Source organism: Lepidochelys kempii, chromosome 1 (assembly GCF_965140265.1).
Source record: "Lepidochelys kempii isolate rLepKem1 chromosome 1, rLepKem1.hap2, whole genome shotgun sequence".
Classification (NCBI taxonomy): domain Eukaryota; kingdom Metazoa; phylum Chordata; order Testudines; family Cheloniidae; genus Lepidochelys; species Lepidochelys kempii.
The window spans coordinates 199984673-200008911 of NC_133256.1; the positions used below are offsets into that span (position 1 = coordinate 199984673).

General features: G+C 42.6%; 1 protein-coding gene across 13 annotated transcripts in view; it reads right to left on the reverse strand.

Annotated features, from left to right (window-relative positions):
- Window positions 1-24239, reverse strand: part of ZBTB20 (zinc finger and BTB domain containing 20) — a 663010-nt gene that overhangs the window by 161378 nt on the left and 477393 nt on the right. For 12 of the 13 annotated variants that reach the window (XM_073308827.1, XM_073308823.1, XM_073308794.1 and 9 more), the window contains one exon: window positions 7197-7251. The exons of the other annotated variant lie outside the window; for it this stretch is intronic. The gene's annotated coding sequence lies outside the window, so the exon portion shown is untranslated. The remainder of the gene's footprint in view (window positions 1-7196; window positions 7252-24239) is intronic. 13 annotated transcript variants of the gene reach the window in all.

Genomic DNA, 24239 nt, shown 5'->3' on the forward strand with positions numbered 1-24239 from the left:
CACACAGATTCCATAAAAGCTAGATGTTGTGATGCATCCTTATACAAAAGCAAAAGAAGAAATCTTATAGTGCAGCTGCAGTCCCTACATTATACCAGATATCTGAAAGCTGATCTCACTCTTGCAGTAGTTTGCTTTGTAGTTACATTAATCATCTTGTTTTGTGTGTAGACAGGGGAGGTGTATAAAGAGGTGCAGTTGAATTTGAACCCAGATCCATATTCAAATTTTACAAATGGCCTCCAACTTTACAAGTGGCTGAAACAGAACTATCAACATGAACAACCCTGAATGGTATGGTGTTTGAAATCTGTATCTGACTTCTATTTTGTGGGTTTGGCCTACTCCAGCATGGGAGGTTTTGCTTAAAGAATTAAGCTGTCTATCATCTGCTTAACAAGTCAAAAATTGAAAAATAGGAATCACAGGGTTGACATTGTTGATTCCATAAAAGACATAAATCTGCTTGTTGAGATGGGTCAAAACCAGACATGCATGTGTCCTGTGGGTACCACCAGAAAAAATTGCCATTGGGTTGTCCTCAGAAAATTTGGTGTTGCTTGGTGGGCGCACTAATGATTTGAAAAAGTATTCCCCGAGTATGAACTGAGTGCAAACATGAGGGAGAAAAAAAGAGAAAGAAGGAAGTGGAAGTGAACTGGAAACTGGGGAGAAGAAAACATTGTTTCTTTATATGCTGTAGATCTTTCATCTCTAAGATTCCTATTCCCAGCCTCTAAATAAAGCAACTGTCACCAAGTGTGTTTGCAAATGGATCATCAGTGACACACATACAGATGTGTGCATCTGTTTGATTGTATATAGGCAGCCAGAAGGCAGATGGATTTTTTTTAAAGCAATAGGGGTAGACAGGAAAAGGAAATTGCTGAAAGATTCTTAAGAACTAATTTGTAAATATGGTATCTTATATAGGACACCCAGAATAAATTTTGAGTCTCTGTCTGGCACTTAGGTCTTTGAGTGGGTATGTGTAAAAGTGCCAGTTTGAGCACCCAGATGTGAGATCTGGAGCTCCAGTAAAGGCAGTTACATCTGCAAATTGGGATTTTCATGGTAACCAGCACTCAGTGTTACTCGTCTTTACTGCCTCTGTTTTGCTTCATGTCTACATTATAAATTATACAGAGATAGGTGTACAAAATGAAATTAGTCAGCACTGACTGCACGAAGCAGGGTTTTTTGGTCTGTAAAAATGTAACAGCAGCACTACCAACGTACCCAAGGTGGTAGTGTGGAATCTCATTGTGCGACGGTTGACAATATAGGTAGAGAACAACAACAACAGGCATGCCAGATTCACCAAGATAATTTCCCACTACATCGAAGGCACTACCTTGAAAACTACAACATGGGATCATAACGCCAGGTGGTTTGACTGCAGACCATCAGCTCTAACAAACGAGGCTTAATATTGGGATGGAAGATCTCTAGGTTGCTGCAAGCAGCACTGCCAGCGATTCATCAAGTGGCCTTCTTCCATCTGAGTCTAGGAATGAATGTACCAGTGTGGAATAAATGAGGACTGGGAAATTAGAGGGAGCGAGAAGAGAGAGACAAAAAAATCTCTCTTTTCCTTTGGTTCCTTCCTAAATCTAAAATCTTTACCCACCCTGAATTTTCCAGATTCAGATCCAGATTTTGCAGCTGTAGCCTGTTACGTCTCTGTGCATCCAAATACCTTCAATAAATTCAATTACTTGTATGAGAGAGAACATACAACAACATCTCAAGCGAGCACCATCAGAGGGTTCCTTTATCCTTAGTTGCTGTCCAGGCCACCCCTTAGGTTCAATATCATTCAAGTTCAACAGATCCAGTTTTGGGCTCCACAACCCGGGGTTTCAGAATTTTCACAGTCTATAAAACTACATAGACTGACAAGTCTGTCTCTACTTTTCATCCTTACATTGACTTCTAGTTAGCATTTGCCATTATCAATCATTAAACAATTTGAAAATTCGCACTTGAACTAACAATACAGCCAAAATCCTAGAGCATACATTGATTCCCTCTTTTGAGGGGATTTCTGCAAGGACTTCCTGGCCAGATTATCAGAATCTAGTCTTACTAAGTTGCAACAGGCAGAAAATCATGAGGTTCATCTTATTTTTTTCACAACGCTCAGTTTTCTCAGGTAATCCTGTTGCTTAAGTGCCTTCACTGGTTACATCTTATGGTGGAGAATTCGATTTAAGGTCATGACTCTTGTGTTTAAAGCCCTTCATTTCTGGAGTGCCGCCTTAGTCATATGATGTGATTTCTGTACACACACCAGTATAGAACCTTTACTCTGTTTCTAATTTGTTGCTTGTCTCACTATTTCTTCTCTTTGCACATGCCAAGTTAAGAGAGTCTGCCCATGTTGCTCCCTTTTCAGAGCATTCTTTCTCTTCAGAAGATACGCAGTACTTGGGAAAGGTACTCTTCATTTTCTATCCCAAAATGTTGTGTAGTATTACCATCCACCTTAAGCAGATCCTCCATTTCCCCTCCAAAGAATTCCCCTCTAATTTCAAAGGTGGATGGAGTGATTCTCATGGATAGTTTGTACATCAGTTTATTAAGCAACCTGGTATACTTCAGGAAGAAAATTACTAGATACTGTAAATGTAAGATTCATTGTACTATAGCCTTTTTGTCATCCAAATGCTCTTTCACTGATTCACAGTTAAGGAGAGTTGGCCTAGATGGTCATATCCTCTTGTCAGATACTGGGAAAGTGCTAGTGTATCTAAATGCTCAACAACTCTCAGAAACAGAAAGATGCTTTCCAGCAGTTTTTTATGTTGTGACCATTGCTACAGCTTTTGTTGGCTGTTTCTGGTGCATTCGGTCTGCCTCACATTTCCTGAATTTGCTGAAAGTTAGTCTGTCATTAAATATACCGATTCTAAATTTGTAAGTCACCCTATTCAGAATTCTATGCATTAAACTATATCTAATAATCCTTGGCACCTCCATGTTCATAGAACTCCAGATATTTTGATGATTGCTACAGCAGATGTTTTCTGTTGGGAAATCAATAGGGAAGAATGCTTATGGGGGGGAAAAAGATTAACGGAAAGATATTACCTTGAAGAACATCAGTCCTCTCAGCTATAAATAATTCTGCCCTCACACATACATCAGGCACCAAATGAAATTAATAGGCAGCAGGTTTAAAACAAACAAAAGGAAGTATTTCTTCACACAACCCACAGTCAACCTGTGGAAGTCTTTACCAGAGGATGTTGTGAAGGCTAAGACTATATCAGGGTTCAAAAAAGAACTAGATAAATTCATGGAGCATAGGTCCAGCAATAGCTATTAGCCAGGATGGGCAGGGATGGTGTCCCTAGCTTCTGTTTGCCAGAAGCTGGGAATGAGCGACAGGGAATGGATCACTTGATGATTACCTGGTCATTCCCTCTGGGGCACCTGGCATTGGCCCCTGTCAGAAGACAGGCTACTGGGCTAGACTGACCTTTGGTCTGACCCAGTATGGCCATTCTTATGTTCTTAAACTAAGAATTCACAGATATTAAAGGAAATCCTATGAGAACATAAGAAATGACATCAGAACATATGGTTCTGGCAGGGGATTTCTGACAAAGAAGGGTCTCTTTGTCTAAAAACCCTGTATAATGACAGAAGTTGTGGAACTTAGCTGGAGAATGAAACTGCACATCCCACCAGTTTGCAGTGAAGAAGAGACACAGAGCCAGCTCTTTATCTTACATCAAGGGTGGTAATGTATCTCTTCTTTCTGTATTCTGTATATTGACAAATTAATTTCTGATTGATAATCTTTAATTAAATAATTCCTATTGAGCCTGTTTTTTGACAATCTTGAATAATCATTAACTCCAGACATGCAACAGTGAGAACTTCTGTTTTCATGTCAAGAAAGATTATGTGACACTTGTGAGAGGCAATGTGGTCTAGTGGTCTAGGAACCAAAAACTCCTGATTTTTAGTGCTGTCTCTACCACTGACTTCCTGTGTTGCACTGAGCAAGTCACTTATGCTATCGGTCTCAGTTTCCTCACCTGTAAAATGGGGATAATGATACTAACAAACTTCACAGAAGTGCTGAGAGTGATAATTAGTAGACATTTGTACACCACTGTATGCTACAGCATGCTGACTATAGGATAATTAATTGATGAGCAAGTTCCAGCAGCATGGAACACACATATGGATATCAGAGACTATTTTAGTATCATCTGTCTGATATAATGAACAGTCATGCTCGGACACTGGCAACTGGCAGTCTGGAACACTGCCAGTTGTGTTTTGACACACATATCATTGACCATCTGACTAATGATTCTCATATCTATGATGAGGTCAACAGGATGCCCCTCAGCTTCCTTTAGGTCATCATTACTCTACTGCAGAGGACTTCATGAAGCTGTGGAATAAATGGCTTTTTCAGAACAGGACATTCAAAAAGATATAAGGGTCACTAACACCTTCCGGCATAACACCACCCCCATCTCAGCTCTGCCCATTGTCCCAACGGAATTGAAATGTCTACACCCTGAATAATTTAGCTTCCAGAAAGAAAGAAAAGAAATAATTTAACAAATTAAAAATTATACAATCTTACTTATCTATATATGTCCCTGAAATAGAGAGCGATGAGAGGGTGTTGCGGGGGGGGTGGGGGGGAGGTGAAATGAAAGGAACCTCGGTGTGTGCAACAAACTCCGTCTACAGACACAAAAAAGTGTGCAACTCTCTAGCATTGCAGATTAGGAAATTGAGGCTTAGAGAGGGGAAATCACTTGCTCACCATCACATGGTAAGTCACTGACAGAGTGGGATTTAAAGCACAGAGCAGGTTTATATAACTATAACAATGATGAAATGGTCAGCTACAATAAATGCTGATGCCATGTGGTCCCCGGTGTTTCCATAAATGGCTGCTGATGCAGAAAGGGTTAACATAAATGTACACATTTGAAGCCTTTGAGCATCATTCATACTTTCTACTGATACTCTGAAGTTCTGCAGTGAGAATAACAGGATTGGTTAGGGGCCATTCTGAACCACCCCTGTTGGACCAACAGATGATGGGAAAGGGCTGGTGGGACTTTAATCTATTTCCTTACTCAGTCAAATAAATGTCACATTAGATGTAAACCATACTTCATTTCTGAAGGCCTCTGTGCTCCTTGATGCACAAGCCTGGCACTGCCACTAATATAAATAGGAGCTCTACGCATATGCATATACTCCTACCTATATAAGTCACATGTTGTAATGTTTGATCCCAACCAAACAACACTCCTTAGGGTGCTAGAATGTTTCAGCACACACCTGAAGAAACTAAGAATTTCCACTCCCTTTTTAGGTCTACTTTGAAAAAAATTCCCAGAAACAAAAAATAACTTGGGTATAAACTTGCAGATATAAATGCTTCCAGCAAATTAAAAAAGAGCTGCTTGTTACATTGTTTTTCTTCCAGACAGTTCTCTAACGTTCAATTGTTTTCCACTGAACAAGTACTGGATATGGGTTTAGGCTGCAAAAAGTAGAACACATCTTAAAACCCCCAAAGTTTGGATCTGGAGTTTTACGCCTAAATGTTCAACATCCAGTAATTTTGCATTCCCATTAAAAATAGCTTGAGTCCCATTTTCAAAGGTGTCAATCTCAGTTGAAGTCAACGGGAGCTGCAGATTCTCAATGCCTCTGCAAATCAGGTTCAAGGGGTCTCAAGTCTGGCACCCATAAACTGAGGCACAAAAAGTTAGCGGACACTTTTGAAAATTTAGGCCAGAACGGAAAGACAATCTCTAATTACCTGTTACAATTATGACTGCTTGGCAGTGCTAAGGTTCCTTATATATTGTATTAAGAAGTCTTACTGTTTTATAGAATCACTAGATTTCACAATGCTAATGTATTATGAAATATTAGGAAAATGTAAACTTGTTTAATTAAAAAAACACCACATCCTAGAACTTGGCAACATTTGTAAAAAGCAAACCTCAAACCATGAGAATTTTTACATTTTTGCTGCCCCACATCTCTAAAAACAACTCCCTAGAGTAAAGCAATATTTTTTTCACTGAAAAAAACCCATTGAGCTGACAACTTACATACCAACAACCAAGCCCAAGTGAAAAGCCACGCATAGCATAGGTTTGCAAAGGAAACCACTGATAGATTTTTTTTTTTTAACTCTAGCATTGTTGGACAGAGATGACCCGTAACTGTTGATAGTGGGGGGCCCCACAATTTAAAGCAGCAGTTTTTCAAATTTTTGGAGCAGAGCCCCCCATGTCCCCTTGAGTTACAGCTTTTGTTTGCACCCCACAACGCAGAAAAAAGAGGCGACTTGGGGTGGAGGTGGCATTTTCTCCCTAGTCCCGCCAGGTTGAAGCCCAAGCCGTCTGGCATAATCACTCCCCCTCCTCCCCCACCCTGAACATTCCTCCACACCCTCTAGGGGGTATGCCCCAAAGTTTGAAAACCTCTGATTTAAAGGTTCTGGTAGTATGCAGCAGGGCATATGAACCCTGGCGGAAATCTGAAAGGGCACGTGACCCCATGTGTGCCCCCCACATGTTGCCGCTGCTGTTGGGGCATGCTCAAGAAACTATATTACGTACACTAAGACTTAATGAAAACTATGCTAATGGTCAGTCATACACATTGGTGTCAATATAAGCAGCGAGGGTTCACATACTGTTGCCAACTTTGCAGTTGCAGGCGTTCCAGGTCATGAAGCTGTATCCCAGCAAGCACAGGTTGAAATGCTAATGAAATATTTTCTGTACCTGTTCCAGTCCTGGATGATGTGGAATACAAGCTGTTCTGTGCTGAATGAAAGCTCTGGGATGGGATAATACCCATTAAGAAATCATGGCAGGCTTTCGCCATCTCTAACAGGAATCCTCCATCCATTGCCTCCCTAATTCAATCCAGAAATGCTCACACCACTTCTGTACATGCTCCCTATTCTCCCCATCACACAGTGGAAATGAACCATTCTGAATCTTACAAACTGATGCTGTACAGAAGTTTGGGACAACTGGGCAGAATAAGGATACACACCGAATACCGAGCCTTGCAGCCAGAGAAACCTATAAAATACTTCACAGGGGCTTCAGATTTGCTTGACTGGGCCCTGAATAAAACACATGATTCTTGTTGCTGAAAGGTACAAAATGCTGAGTACTTACATGAAACACAGAAAAGGTTCTTTCAGGAGAAGAGCACAAACTGATCTTCAAGGATCTGAGAGGAAAACAGGAAAAACAGCATGAAGAATAAAGCAGGTATAAATAAGCTAAATTATACCAAAATAAAAAAGACACCCAGGAGCCACAGGGATTCTTGCAATTCCTGCAGAAAAAATAAAATTTTCACTTCATGGATCACATAAACCTTACAAGCTCAGAAATTATCAGAACCAGGTGACTGGATAGCTCAGGGGATTGATAATAGTCTAGGGAGCCTTTCATCCCTAGGATGCTAGTTTGAATCCATTCCAAGTCAGCAAAGATTAAGTGATGTTACCATCTGGTGGCTGTTCAGTTGCTTGTGTGAAATAAGATGGTGGTCCCTGTGGACAGGTGTTCTCTTCACAAAGCCCACCACCATAATCGGCACTAATTGGCCTCCTTGTCAGTAGTCTCAGCAGAGAGGTTAAGGATTAAATTGGCCACAGAGAGTGAACTCCTCTTCTTGGTCCTAGATACAATCCCTGCAGGTCAGAGGTGAGGTACATTATGGGGGCAGAGAGGTAAGGAAGCTTACACTACAACTGCTTGTTTTGTGGATAAATAGTGGTATGTCAGTCTCTTCTGTCTTTGGCCTAAAACTGATGTGTTACCTTAGCAGAAAAGAGATCGCTGCTTCAAGAGAGAATGTTTGGGGGAACTATTGCCTTCTGATAGTCTAAACACTTAGCATAACAAAGAGTCTCTGGATTTACCAATGTATGTTATGGATTATCTGAGCTATACTGTAAACCTATCGTCCAGGACATATTAACATGGAATGAATTAATGACCAAAATGAGTCAAACCCTGCTACTCTGATGAGTTGTTCCAAATGGATGATCTGTTCCTATTTGAGATTGAAAGCAAAGGTTTATACAAAAGATTGATGTTTGAAGGATCATTTCATGGAGATGGTTTGAAGAGCACAGAATTCCAGTGTGTTTTAAATCCAAACTAACCGTCAGCAGTAAAGCAAAAGGAGGTGCTTATAAGGAAACCTATTTGCTCTCAGAAGATAAGGAGGAGAGAATCTTATTTAGCTTTCCCTAGCCAACAAAAGACTCCCCTTCTTTCCTGAATGTATGTTAAAATATATTAAGGAATATGAAGGAGGGATGGTGGTGGAAAAGGAGCAATAGCGGGTTGGTGTTGCTGTTGGGAGGGACTGGGAGTTAGGTAAGTATTGCAGCAATTGTGTGTGTGTGTAGGTAGGGTTGCCAACTTTCTCATTGCATAAAACTGAACACCTTTGCCCCATCTGCTGCCACACCCCTTCCTGAGGCCCTGCCCCCATTCACTCCAGCCCCCTTCCCTCCATCGCTTGCTCTCCCCCATCCTCACTTACTTTTAATGGGCTGGGGCAGGGGGTTGGGGTGCACGGGGAGGTGAGGGCTCCAGCTGGGGGTGCAGGAGCAGGCCCTGGGCTGGGGCAGGGAGCCGGGTGTGGGAGGGAGTGAGGGCTCCAGCTGGGGGGTGCGGGCTCTGGGGTGGGGCTGGGGACAAGAGGTTTGGAGTGCGGGAGTGGGCTCAAGGTGGGGGCAGGGGATTGGGCTGCAGGAGGGGGTGCGGGCTCTGGGAGGGAGTTTAGGTGTAGAAGGGGGTTCCGACCTGGGGCAGAAAGTTGGGGTGCAGGGTCTGGGACAGAGTTAGGGTGCAGGAGGGGGTTAGGCCTGGGGAAGTGGGCTTGGGGTACAGGTTCCGGCTGGGCTGCGCTTACCACAAGTGGCTCCCGGTCGGCGGCGCAGGGGGGCTAAGTAGGCTTCTTGCCTGCCCTGGCTCCGCGCTGCTCCTGGAAGTGGCCAGAACGTCAGCCGCCTGACCCCTCTGCCTAGGGGCCGGGCGGCTATGCGCGATGCCTGTGCTTGCAGGCACCTCACCCACAGCTCCCATTGGCTGCGATTCCCAACCAATGGGAGCTGCAGAGCTGATGCTGGAGCAGCCTGCGGAAGCTTCCCCGATCGCCCCTTTGCCTAGTGGCTGCAGGGACATGCCAGTCGCTTCTGGGGAGCTGCACATAGCCAGGGCAGGCAGGGAGCCTGCCTTAGCCCCACTGCGCCACTGACCGAACTTTTAACGGCGAGGTCAGCAGTGCTGACTGGAGCCACCAACGTCCCTTTTCCACTGGGTGTTCCGGTCGGAAACCAGACGCCTAGCAACCCGATGTGTAAGGAGGGGTGAGGCAGCAGATTCTGGGCCCGGGGGAAGAGTAGTGGGGGTGGAGTGAACAAAGAAGCAAGTAGGCTAGCAAGTGGGAAGGAATAGCTAGAGAGAATTCCAGGGTAGAGAAGAATCATTGGAACTGTAGGCCAGCTAGCAAGATGCATACAGCTTCAGTTGGGCTGGCCATCCTGGGAACAGCAACATGCTGGCTAGCATAGGCGTCAAGAACAAAGCGACCTCAGGAGCATGAGTTTTGTTATAGAAAAAGGGTTGCAATTCAAGCTATAACTGGCAGACACCAATTTTTTTTCCATGGGAAATTCCAAAACATTTTCAGGGTTGTTGTTTTTTTCTCTGAAATTTCCTGCAAAAATGTTTTATATTGTTTTTCAATGAAAAACAAACTGTTTTTGACAAGAAAAATTTGTGATTTTTGGTAAACCTATTTTCAAAGCCAATTTTTTAAAAACTGAAAGCCAATTAATTTTTTTAGTAAAAAATTTCATTTTTGACAGAAAAACCCCACTTTTTATTTCAATTACTGTTTGATGAAAAAACGTTGACAGCGCTAGTAAGAGGTCCATCAGTAGGAGCACTGCAATCCTTTCATCAAACAAATTGGTATCCTAGTAGGGGAGTTTAAAAGGGTCAAGTGGAACTTCCCAGCAGCAGAATGGAATGCTGGGAAATTGATACAGTAGAAACTTACTTGCAGCAACGTCTTTTTAGAGCAATCGCCACTTGCAGAGAACACTTCCCCTGGGAACACTGTCCCTACTGTGAATGGTCCACTTGGTAACAGCAACATAGCCGCCGCATAAGAGCAACATTTGTGACCTTGTGACATCACATCTGAAGGTGGAGATTGGGGCGCATATAGGGGCTCTGCCCCCCCAAAAAACTGTGTCTTTCCACTCCCCTTCGAACCCTGGCCCTTCAGCGCAGTTCCAGGGCACACAGCCCCGTCCATTTGCCCTGCCTCCGTGGACCGCATATGCAGGGGGGAAGGGCTGGAAGAGAGGGGTTTTTTGGGGGGGTTGGGTGGGGGGGGGCGAAGCTGGGGTCAGGGAAGCAGCAGTAGCACAGCTGGAAGGTTTCCTACTCACTTCCTCAGCATCTGGCTTGCAAGCAGTGGGGGAGGGGGTTTCATTTTTGCAGTGGGGGGGTATCAAGGACATTGTACCCCCACACTGAGCTATCCCCTCCATCTAAGTTGTCGGTGGCGGGGTATGCTGTTTTGCAGTGGGGGCTTGGGAGAACCCCCCTCCCCAGTGTACTGACCTGTCCCTTTCCCTCCATCCCCTCTCCACTGTCTGTGCTTGGAGCTGCCACCCCCTCTCCGTTCCTCCTCCTTGTCCTTGCTGACTGGGCGTCAACATGGTGAGAATTGAGATCACAGGAGATACAGTCTCCCTGCTTTCTATTTCTGTGTCCAGTATGGCAACAGCCACAGTAGCAGGAAGCAGTAATTCAACCTAAAGTCCTGCCCAGCCCCTGCAGCCCTGGGATGGAGCATCCTCAGTGTAGACTGAAGCATTTGATTGACAACCTCTAACAAGACCGTACTGAATAGATGCGAACTGAAAGTGTCATAACTTGGTTAAAGTTAGGTAGATTTTCACAGGAGTAGCAAAAGGCACATCCCTGACACCAGGCTGACCACCCACACTTCAAGTCTCTGATCCAAGCATAGAGGCACAAGTGTTTCTCAATGAAACCGTTGCAAGAATCTTTTACCATGGTAATTTTTTAATAATGTATTTTTTCCCTAATGTTGTTCTGAGAAATGGCTGAACTGTTTTTGCTGAAATTTTCCAGGAGGGGGAAAAAAATCAGCTGGAGGCAGACCCAGCATGAAAAAACATCAGCCCAAATTCTTAAAGTTTGGCAGTTATAAGCAACTGAAAACAGGGTGTTATAATGGGAAGTGTCAGCCAGTCTTAAGTATAGGTGTTGCTACTTGCATCATTTACAGTAACAACTTTAATGCCAAAAAATGCCAAATTACAGGACTGGGTCCTTAGTTTATAAAGTTAAGTACTGAGCATTGACTTAATTGGGAATCTCACCATTTTGCAGAAGATATTCATCGGCTTTTGCAGAATTAGGCCACAGAGAATGTATACAAAAATCACATCACTAACTACTGAAAGGCAGTCAGTTCTGGGGTGGCACTCAACACCCGTTTACCAGTGCATAGCAACACTACAAACATGTTTGGTAGAAGAAGTGAGGAAGAGCACTATATCCAACGAAAACGGTAGGGAAATTTTAGATGAGTAATTACACTAGGCCTAAATTGGAATTTGGCAAGTCACCAGGGCTAACATTCTGCCAAAAGTGCCATAAACTCTTTAATGATCAAAAGGGGTCCAGGCGCTTGATTTTAAATCATGTCCAAAATATAAAAATAAAACTTTCCATGTGAAGTAGTGAAAAAACAGGATGTATCTGAGGAAACTGTGATTCACTCCATGTTAGATAAGTATAGAAAACATATGACCAAACTCTACTCTCTTACCCCTTTGCAACCTCATTGACTTAATTGCAACTAAGAGTAGAGTTTGACCCATTAAAATGATAGGGTGTAACTTTTTATTATACGGCACTTTGAGACACACTCTGTCACTAGAGACACACAACCTAATTACATTGAATTAACACAGCAGCTTTCTCCAGGACACACTATTATATAACATGTAAAAAAATAAAATCTATGAAAATTGACCATTTACTTTCCAGTACTCCATGTTATAAATAGAATAATCCTCGGACTCATATACCACTATTACCCTTGTTCTTTTTAATGTCAAGTGTTTTCAACCCAAAATCAATATATGTGGTGGGTGTGTACAAGACGACCAACCGAGCTTCTCCTTCTCCAATTCCTAGGATTATTTAACAATTCCCAAGGAAATGCCACTGCTACTAATCTTAGCAGAATTTCACTTTTTACCACCCTCATCCTCTCTGAAGCTTATGTAAGAGGATTTTCCATAAGGGCCCAGAGTGGTGGTGGTGGTGGTGGTCGGCGGGGAGAGGGGATAAAATCGAATTCCTGACTCACCAGCAAGATGTGGGTCATGCCACTAATGCCTCTATGGCCACTACTTCGCGGCATTGTTGTCCAGTAAATAGGATACTGATCTGGGAGTCTGGACACCATGTTCTATTCTTAGCTCTGCCATTAACTCCCAATGGCCAGATTCTGCCACCTTTACTCACACTGAGTAGTACTTTCCTCTAATATTGTTTCATGACTAGTCCTATTTAAATCACGGGACTACTTGTGGTCTAAGTTACTACTCAGTGTGAATAAGGATGGCAGAATCTGGCCCTATGAGTAAAATTTTCAAAAGCACCTAAGTGATTTAGGTGTCCAAGTCCCATTTTCAAAAATGACTTGGGCGTCTAGGAACCCACCTATAATTGAAAATCAACAAGACTTTTGGCTTGTTTCCACAGCAGGGTAATGTGCCCTATAGGGGTGTGTTTTCTAAAGTGTACTAACATGTTGCCAATTAATTGGTTGGTGTAGACTGGTTGGTGCTGGTGCACAATAAAGTTTCCCCAAGTGTGCTTTAACTTAGAAGCACGCTAGGCAACTTTTAGCATGCACCAGCAGGATCTACACAGACCAATCACTGTGTAACACATTAGTGTGTTTTAGAAATCACAACCCCATAGTGCACATTGCTGCTTCATGCAGACAAGCCCACAGGATCCTAAGTGTACAAGTCACTTCTGCAAATGCTCCTAAGTCACTGAATGAGCTTTTGAAAATGTTTCCTTTCTGTACCTGTTTCCCAATCCGTCAAATAGAAATAATGCCAATTACCCATCTTTGCAAAGTGCTTTGAGATCTAACAAATGAAATGTACTAGAGAGGTGCTGACTATTATTAATGCAAAGCCTGGACTGGCCTAGAGGATGCAATTCCCATTACACAGGGAAGACGGGTAATCATGAACTAACTGGACATGCCTACCTCAGACTGCCCTCTCCAAGAGCCTATGTGGAGCTGGCATGGAGCACAGCTCTACCACATGCAGTCTGTGCTGTATACCAACTCCACTGAAGGTTCTGTTGCACTGTAAGCTTTCCATGGCCTTTACACTTCTGGATGTGTTTTACCCTTATAGTATCTGATATAGAACTTAGTGCCAAAGGAGGATGGGCAAGGCAATGGAGAAATCCTAATGTTATTACATTCTCAATCCAAATAGGGCCCAAACTAATCCAAGCCCATGTCTGGAAAAAACCGCAAAACACCAGACCCTTCTGAGCTGAAATTCAATAGAGCACTGTGAATGATCTGAATCTGAGGTGGAGAGAAAGTTCATTGCGTGTCTGACACGGGCAGAGACAGATTACAGCAAAATTAAATTGAGGATTTTAGTGGATATAATTGTTGTTTTTATATATTAATGAACAACAATAATACGTGATCCTGAATTGAATATCAGGGCTGACATTTAATCTGAGCCCTCATGCTATCCATAAATGTTCATAAACGTCACAAGACCCCTGCCCCTTGATTGAATTACGACCTAGTATGCAATTTAGGAAACGTGGATTAATCTACATAGATTCATATTTCTACAGGTTACATTGTTATTTTGTTGATTTATGCCCCTTTTCACTAAATGTCCTTTTCATCCAGAATCCAAGACAGAGCATGCAAGTAGCTGACAAGAGAGTGAAGGGATCAGCTCAAAAACCAGTAGCCAACAGCAGATGGAAAACTGGTATAGTGAAACCTGTACTAATTACCTCTTGCTATTTGCAATCGCCTTTGTTAATGGCCAGCAAAATCTCAGTCCCTGTGAGATCTCCTATCTCCTTTACAATAACTCACACTGTAGCAGGTGGCCACCTAAAATGCTTCTGACAATGTGCTGACCTGCCCACCTGTGTAATAAACTATATTACAATCAGTTTGCAAAGGAGGCCAGAGGTAGATCCTTCTTTAATATTAGGGGTTCACTCCAAGAACATAATTTTTAACCTCCTATCAATGGGAAAGTGCATTGGCAAAGGATGCTGCATTAAATTGAGAGGTGTGCATCAGGAAAAGTGCCTTGGCAAAGCACAAGGAAAACTGATCTAAAAGGACTTATTTTTAATTGTCACACTCTCTTAAATGGCTACCTATTAATAGTTAAAATATCTGCAGTCCTCTTATTGCCTGTTATTAACAGATGTCAGGGTGCAATGATATTTGCTTGTGGACTGATTATTATTATTTACTATTTGTACTACTGTAGTGCCTAGGACTGTAATTATGGACCAGGAACTCAGTGCTGTGCAGCTACTCAACCAGTTACAACATGGAAACAAACTGAGCCGGCAGTCAATTGGTGGTCCTCCCACAAATTCTGTTTTCAAGGGTGCAATCTTCAGCAGTTCTGCGGAAAAGGACCTAGGGGTGACAGTGGACGAGAAGCTGGATATGAGTCAACAGTGTACCCTTGTTGCCAAGAAGGCCAATGGCATTTTGGGATGTATAAGTAGGGGCATAGCCAGCAAATCGAGGAACGTGATCGTTCCCCTCTATTCGACATTGGTGAGGCCTCATCTGGAGTACCGTGTCCAGTTTTGGGCCCCACACTACAAGAAGGATGTGGAAAAATTGGAGAGAGTACAGCGAAGGGCAACAAAAATGATTAAGGGTCTGGAACACATGACTTATGAGGAGAGGCTGAGGGAACTGGGATTGTTTAGTCTGCAGAAGAGAAGAATGAGGGGAGATTTGATAGCTGCTTTCAACTACCTGAGAGGTGGTTCCAAAGAGGATAGTTCTATACTGTTCTCAGTGGTAGGAGATGACAGGACAAGGAGTAATGGTCTCAAGTTGCAGTGGGGGAGGTTTAGGTTGGATATTAGGAAAAACTTTTTCACTAGGAGGGTGGTGAAACACTGGAATGCGTTACCTAGGGAGGTGGTAGAATCTCCTTCCTTATAAGTTTTTAAGGTCAGGCTTGACAAAGCCCTGGCTGGGATGATTTAATTGGGGATTGGTCCTGCTTTGAGCAGGGGGTTGGACTGGGTGACCTCCTGAGGTCCCTTCCAACCCTGATATTCTATGATTCTATGATTCCCTTTGAAGTCCATTGAGTTTTCTCATTGGGTACATCCATATTGGAGTTGGAGGTGTAGTTTCCTGCTTGGGTAGATGTATGTGCTCTAGCTTTGATCAAGCTAGCAGGCTGAAAGTAGCAATGTAGCTGAGGTGGCAAGAGTGGTGGGACAGGCTAGCCACCTGACTACAATCCTGTCTGAGACCCTAGGTATTTACTTGGGCAGCTTGCCCATCCTACTGCCCATGCTGCCATGGCCACACTGCTATTTTTAGCATGCTAGCTCAATCAAAGCTCATGCACACACATCTACCCAAGCTGGAAATTACACTACCAACTCCAGTGTAGACATACTGGTAGATTTCAATGACAGGATCAGAAGCAGACACCAAAGGAGTAAATGGCCAACTTCTCAGTCTTCTTTCATATCTTTCTAATTCTGTTTGTTCCTATTAGCAGACAGCCGCTTCTCAGTCTAATACATTCTAGCTGATCAGTATATCCCTTCTTGAGATGTAGTAAGGGAATGACTTGATGCTCTGGGGCTATCAAACAAGACAGGACATGAAAGTCAGCCTAATGGACTAATGCTAGGGAAGCCAAGACTCAGAAAGAACCTAGAAGATGGTCTCACGATTGTCTGCCTCTATCCAATCAAGGCAAAATATTAGCAGGGGATGCTGCAAGTCAAGCTTAAACGGCAATGGCAGGTCTGTGTATGGAATCTCACATCTGGAGTAGCAGAGAGTTGCACAAGTAACAAGAAGAAAAGGAATACTTGTGGCACCTTAGAGACTAACAAATTTATTTGAGCATAAGCATCCGATGAAGTGAGCTGTAGCTCACGAAAGCTTACGCTCAAATAAATTTGTTAGTCTCTAAGGTGCCACAAGTCCTCCTCATTCTTTTTGCGAATACAGACTAACACGGCTGCTACTCTGAAACAAGTAACAAGCAATATTTACGAATATTTTAAAGTTAAGTCATGTTTTGATAAAAAAAGTGAAGTGTATTTTATATGCATGCGTGGATTGTTTTATAATGAAACTGAAAAAATGAATTTTAAGATAGAAAGGTATGATACAGTTAAACAGTGTGAAAAAAAGTAACCCAATTACTGGTTCTGCAACTTTTGCATAATGGGATATGATAAAGGCTTAACAATTTTGATTTACTGATGATACATAGGTTACCTATTCTTCAAGGACAAAGCTTATAAAACATCTCCAGAAGAGACATCTCAGATAACAGGAGAAATAACTAGATTTTCCTTTTCTCTACTTAAAGATAAGAAAGTTACAGTTTGCTTAATTACACATTTTAAAATGTACATAATGCAAGATAACTATACATTATCCTTCCTTTAACTAGTGTATAAGTTAGTTTGTTTTGAAATATGGTTGCATTTTGCATTTGTATTGGAACAAAAAGAGCTTCCCCCCCGCTCCTTTTGTTGGTAATTAAAAACAGATGAAAAAAACAGCCTTGATTGCAGCTTTTTGCTCTTTTAGTATGATGTAACATACATATTAAGGTTAAGGAATACTAACTGTATAAGGCTCTATATTATATATATATACACACACACACACACACACACACACACACACACACACACACACACACTACATAGAATCTATTAACAAATCAAGGAGTTTATACAGTTTTCACTTGAAGATATAAAAGGAACAATTTGGGGAAACAGACTTTTGAATATGTGCTGCTTGACAATAAGATTGGGTGATACGGTTTTTTACATAAGACACAGGAAGCTAATCAAAATCAAAGTCTTAACTCTAAATGTATACAAGCTACATTTCTTAGGTAACTCTACCGAAAAGAAGTCCTAACTGCAGTTTTCATAGAAACCAGTGAAAGACACATGCAATAAAAGAGGACTCTAGTATCTGAACACTGAACTCCAATTAACATCCATCAGGAGTCTCTAGCTGCCTAAGGAGAATCTTCATTCTCTCCATACGAAGCATTTTTGAAGAAAGTACCTTCAAAGAAAGGGCTGTAGAGCTCTCCAGAAGATACAGTACAGCTTCAGCAGCTGAGCTGTTGAGGCTAGTTTGCAGTCTAGAATGAGTTTTCACAAAGCGCCACAATGGGTTAATTTTATGTTATCCATAAGCCAACCACTTATATCTGAAGTATATATTTTGACTTAAAGATGACAAGAAATAGTATTAATTATAATTTGTAATAGCTTTAGTCACGAATCAATTCCTTGAGGAAATTCAGAAGAGACAGCTTAAAATCAGTTGATTTTGAGTCAACTGATTTAAAAAATTTCCTCCGTTGGCCATTTCTAAAAGAGGGCTTAATTGCAATATTTGGACTCAGCTTTAAGGTCTCGACGAAGGACAACACTTAAGCACATACCTAAATTCAAGTATGTGGTAAGTGTTATCCTGAATAGAGATGCCTTTCTGAATCACAGCCTAAGAAAACAGAGGTTTCCTCTGTGCCCATCAGTGAACGTCAAAGAGATTACAGAGACCTGGCATCTCGGAAAATTCCTATCTCACCTGGACAGAAGTCAAAGTCTTTATGAATATGGTGTTCCGAGACACACAAAGTTAAATTAAAATTAATACTGAAGTATTAAGCAAACTGAATATGAATAACTCAAACACTAAATATTGAAATGTTAAGTTGAAAAATGTTGTACTAGTGATGACATGCATTGGTAGTTAATAAAAGCAATTACTGAAGTCTGGCTTGTTGTCTAGTGTTAATAATTAGGTAATTACTTTAAAAGTCCAATGGTTCATATAAATAGGTTACTGATGTGAGGAAGAGACCCTGGGAAATGAGTTAAGTTATTGATTGATGGTTACTTTCTTGCTAGGGATTAAAGACTTCCGAGGGTGATCCAAAAATCTAGTGTGTTCTGATAATTTGCTTATATGGTGGCTTTTGAACTCAAGAGCCAAGGCACTCCAATGAGCTCGATGTAATTCCTTTCCAAAATCAGACATGCCAGTTCTCCTCAAAATCTCCTTTACTCCAAGACATAACTAACACTTTCAATTTGGGACATCGGGTTCAGAAATGCTCTTCCCTCAAGGGCGCTGCAGGTCAGCTGTGATGGGCTTGGGCAGAGCTGTGAGGGAAGCCCAGGAACGGAATAGTGGTGAGGGATGTAGGGCAGAACTAAGGTGCATTGGCACAGTTGTGTGTGGAGAACCCCGGGCGGGAATAGCAGCAGATGCTGCAGGAGACAATTGAGGTGCATTTGCAGAGCTCTGTGAAGACCCAAGAATAAAAGTAGGCATTAGAAATCAGATTTATGGTATATTGGGAGCGCTGTGCAGCCTGTGTTGTGGTTTAGGACTGGAACATTAGGGTGCATTGTAAGTCAGGGATGAAGTGTCTAAGCAGAGTCATGATAAAGAAGCCTGAATATATTAAGCCTAGACCTATAGAACAAAATTCAATACAAAATTTAGAAGAAAAGTGACCAAAAGTTTCTTCTCCATCAGTAAACCCAATAAAACAATCACACCACGAAACTATGCAGATATATGGGAACATGCTAAATTGTCAGACATCATACATAACAGTAGCAAATCCTGGGGATCTTAACCTTAGTGGCATTCATTTTGTTCTACAGTTTTTACAATTTGTACTGCCTGTAACAAACACTGCTCTCATGGTAGCATGTAATATTTGGACCTAAACAAAAAGCATTACAGGAAAAACTGTGCTCTCCTTTACACCACTCCAATCCCACGGAAGTCAACAGGGTTATGCAGCTGCATGAGTAAGTGCAGAATTAAGTTCACAGTAAAGAGAGAACGGCTATACATCAGTGGTATCTAACCTTTTCAGCCAGATGGCCAAACACATAGTTTCAAAAAGGCCAAGGGGTCACAATCAACATTTTGGAGATGATTCTCCAACTTGTTCTGTTCCCCTTTATGCTTCTCAGGAGCTAAAAAGGAAAATCCCCTCAGTTTGGGGAATCCCCACTAGGCATACAACTGGGATAGCTGGCTCCTATGCCTTCATTCACAGAGTTCCTGCCTACTGACGGTGTTTTGGGTATTGGGAGGGGTGTTTTGGGGGAGAAGACTGGAACAAGCTGAGCTCCAGCTGGAACAGTAGATGATCCTTCGGGATTACAGCCAGCCAGTACACCTAAAACCATCCCTCAGGCTCTAATCTACACTGGGACAAAGAATCAGGATCGGTAACTGGTTGCTGGTTCTCAACGTCTCCCTCCCCCGCTTCTCCTGGGATGCTCCGGGTGGCTGCGGGGGTGGAGGCGCCATCCTTTGCTAATGCTCCCCCAGGCTCAGACAGAAAAAGTCAACCTTTCCCTGGGGCTCCCATATCCCAGCTGTGAAGCAGGCCACGAACCAGAAAGAACTGCTCTCTTCTCCTTCTCCTGCAATTCAGTAGGTGTCCAGCAGGGGAGCTGCTGTGCATTTGCAACAGAGAGCAGCTAGCAGCCATTCCGAGAGCTGAAGGAGCATAATTCAGTTCATAATAAAATGCACATTTTCTTTTTAACACAGTTGACCTCAAGAAACACAATTTAGAGCCTCAATAGCCACAAACTGGACGTTGCAGAATAACATATGCACATTTAAAGCTGTATTTTCAGTTTATGCAAGTGAAATAGTTCCATAGGTGCTGTGCCAACTGACAGCTGCTGAGGCTCTGGCGCCTCTGTACACACAGGGGTGTAGGACATACATTTATACATTAGCGCAGCACTTACTCTTGGAAGCCAACCTCGATTGTAAAACTCATCTCTCCCAAAAATTTGAACACAAGTGGCTAGGAAATTTGAGTTAAAATTCCAGTTCATCAAATGTTGCTGAACAAGCACATCCTTTCTAAACCCTTATTTTTATCAAAATTCAAGACTACTTCATGAAGACTCACTAAAACAGGTCCATAGAATAATACATTGCACTTTTCATTTGATATTGTCACTGTGAATTACAACATTCGTTTAGCCTCACAACACCTACTTGATGAAGTGGGGGGGGGGTCACACACTTCATTACTTGTGGAGGCCCACCTGTTGGGTGGTGGGAGGTGGCGGCCTCTGTCCCTGAACCTATAGCAATTTTACAGGATACTGCCAATAAACTTAAATTTTATTGTTAGGTTGCTCCTCTTCATTTATTTATCTATCAACTTCACATCAACTTCCCTGTGACAGTGTCCATTTGGTGCTGCAGGCAGAGGAGCACTGTGACATCAGCGATAACTCAGCCTGTCATCACTCATTCCCTGCTAGTAACCTTAACCTTAAATCCTAACCCTAATTCTGCTGCCTGCCTTGGTCATCTCTCCCCTTGACAGTGCCCAGATGGTGCTGCATGTAGAGGAATTTTTCCATCAGCAGTACCAAATGGGCACTGTTGGGATGGAAGTAAAACAGCATTGACTGGGAAAAGGCAAATAATCTTCCCTTAGCCAGGCAAAGTTTGGAGGGAGCCATGTGCAAATCTCTAGCCTCACTTCAAATTAGCCAATATGGCTTCTAATCTGAAGCAGTCCCTGCTATTCCAGTCCTGAACCCCTGCACCCTCCCAATTCTGTCAAAGCACCTCAGTTCTGACCTGTAGTTTCATTTGCTGACTTATTTCAACCAATGTGATTGAAGTATGCAAATGAACTGGAGGGAGAAAGCGATGAGTGGCTGAGTTATCTCTGATGTCACAGTGCTCCTCTGCTTGCTGCACCAAATAGGCACTGTGTGGAAATCAGGCTTTTCCCATGTTCCAGTTTCCCAGTTGTCACCAAATTCAATAGGGCTCTTCTTCCCATAGATGCCTAGACTGTTCCCTGAATTTTTGGAATTGATCAGATGTGGTCTTCAAATCTTAGCATACTATAGTCAGACAAATGGAGAAATGCCATCAAGTTGAATGTTAGGCCTCACTTCTTTTGGCCAATTATCATTATCTCCATTTTTCAGAGGAAGAAACCAAAGAGCAGCAAGGTAAAGTGACTTGTGTAAAGTCACACAGCAAATCAACAGCAGAATTAGGAAATGAACCCAAATCTCCCGATCCCCAGTTTTTGAACCACATCAAATGACAGTAGAAATTTAAAAAAAAGATCTATCTGCAAATTCCTTTTGCTGAAGAAAACCTCAAACCTTTGATGGCAGAAGCCAAACCAAATAGCAGGGACAGAGATTTTACAAGTCACTGAGTGGCGAGTTACAGTTTTCGTCTATTTCACAATGACAACAACAACAACGACAAAAGAGAGAAGAAGATGACAAAGAAGCAAACAGATCCATGAGTTTATCAAAACCCAGTTTATATAGCTCATCATATTAATTTCCTGAATGAAAAAAACTCTTAAGATGGCTTGGATTTGAATACAATCATTAAACCATTTGCCCAGCACCTGAAAACAATGCAAGACGTTACCCCAACCAAGACCAAGTCAGCATAAAGATCAGCACAGTAAAAGAAGTGGCACCACTTTATAAGAGCATGCCATTTCTGTAGATGGACTCTGGCTATTACAGCCTCTTGCAAGATTATATTCAACATTAGTAAAGGAGAGTGGGGGAAGGGTGGAAGAATCAGTCCCAATGTCTCTTGTAAAGATTTTGTACAGCACAAGAGAAATACTGGCTTTATTTTGCAACTCATTATCTCTATAAGAACATGAATCAAGAGATAAACTATGCCAATTTCTTCATTGCTGACTCGTAACAGTATATTGTTTGAGTCTTCGCTAATGATTCCTTGAGGTTGGTTATTACTGTGATCAGGAGTTGGGAGGATAGAGGTCTGAGACCTTTCAAAGGAAACATTTTCCTTCAGAAAATAAAGCCAGCATTAAGGTAACTTTAACAACTCAACTAGGATAATGGTCTGTGTGTGCAGCCACTGCTTCTGCTGTTTTAACTGGGGGGAATAAACTGTGCATAAGCTGGGAAGCTGAGCTAGCCAGCTATTCGGTCTTGGGGATCAGGAAGCTGTCAATTTGAGCAATGTGAGAATATGTGGCAACAAGCAGGCATTTAAGGCAGAAGAAAGGAAACGTGGTGCAGTAGTTGAGTGCTACCTTGGGACTCGTGCAACGTCGGTTTGCTTCCTTTCTCCACCATGTACTTTCTGCATAACTGTGGGCAGGTTAGTCTCTAGCTGCCTGGGTTTCCCATCTGTAAAATGGGAGATAATAGCATTTCCCTACCTCCAAGGTGCATTTTAAGGATAATTACATTAAAGATTTTGAGGGGCTTAGATACTACAGTAATAGGAACCATATTAATGCCTTAGATAGATTTTCCTTCCCCTGGAACACACACAAAGGGCTGTTTGAGGGTCACCTCATAAATACTGATTGTCATACCCTTTCATTGACTTCAACCAGAGTGATGCCAGGAGGTAGCCTTGTAATGGTGCTCATTTATACCAAGCCTTGCATGGCAGATAGAAAGTATTTCTTGGAACTCAAGCAGTGGTTTTGTGGTCTAGTTTCTCCCTAGACTCCATATGTGTGTCTGCAGAGTCAAGCCTGAGTTTTCTCCCAATGTAAAATGGGGAGAATAATACTTCACCTTCTCACAGAGGCATTGTGAGGGTTAATATTTGAAAAAAAAAATTAAGCATCATTATTTCTTGCCGTCCACAAATTATCAGCTCTAGCAAACATTCTTCTGATTTTCCAGTTTATATCTGTGCTGTTTCTTCAGCATTTATTAGTATAGCCAGTCCTAGTAGCACAATGCAGCACACAGCCCTTTGGTGCTTTAGGAGGTGGAAAGGTGCCTTTTGTGATTGACAAAGGCATGCTACCATCCTGTAACAGAATGTCAGCAGAGGACACTCACCTGCTCAGATGTATGAGTGCAACTAGGAAACCTTAATTTGTCAAAATTCTTGGCGGTTTCCATTTCAAAGCAAGTGAGACATTGGTAAATACCAAGTAAAGAAACCTGATCTGTGTCCAGAGCATTTTAATAATCAGGGTTTAACAAACCACCAGTGGTGTTCTATCAGATGAGATCATGTCTAAATCCTAAGAAAGCGCTCGAGGAGAAGATTTGGAACAGTCCAGCTACCCCAGGGTAAGTAGACACTACACTACTCCGGGGGCATTTTGTGCCAAAAAATTCTGTACACAATATTTTAAAATTTTGCAAAATTCTGCAAATTTTAGTTGTCAAAACAACACTACATAATCACGCCTTCCTCCTGTAGCGCCGTCATGGGGCCCCCCAGCCCAGATAATCATACTTTCTCCCCCACAAAGCCCAGCTGTGCCCCCTCAGCCCAGAAACACACATTTCTCTCCCCCAGAGCCCAGGGATCCAGAGGGAGAAACAGCCTGATGCTCGGTATCAGGCTTGCATGGAGTTTCCTGCGCGCTGCCCTCTCCTTCCCTCAAAGCATGCTGGGAACTGCAGCTGCCAGGAACCCTCAAGCTCAGTGGTTTTCAAAATGCAGGTTGCAACCCATTACTGGGTCATGGAATGGAAGGCACAGGGTCATGGTGGCTCTGGTCAACACCGCCGACCGGGCTGTTAAAAGTCCTGTTGGTGGTGCTGCCCGGCTAAGGCAGGGTAATCCCTACCTGTTCTGACACCACGCTGCGCCCCAGAAGCAGCCAGCAGCAGGTCCAGTTCCTAGGCATGGGGGCCACTGGGCTCCGCCTACTGCCCCACCCCAACAACTGGCTCCGCACTCCCATTGGATGGGAACCAGCCAATGGGGGCTGAGGAAGGGGCAGTACCTGTGGGCGAGAGACGCACAGAGCTGCTTGTGTG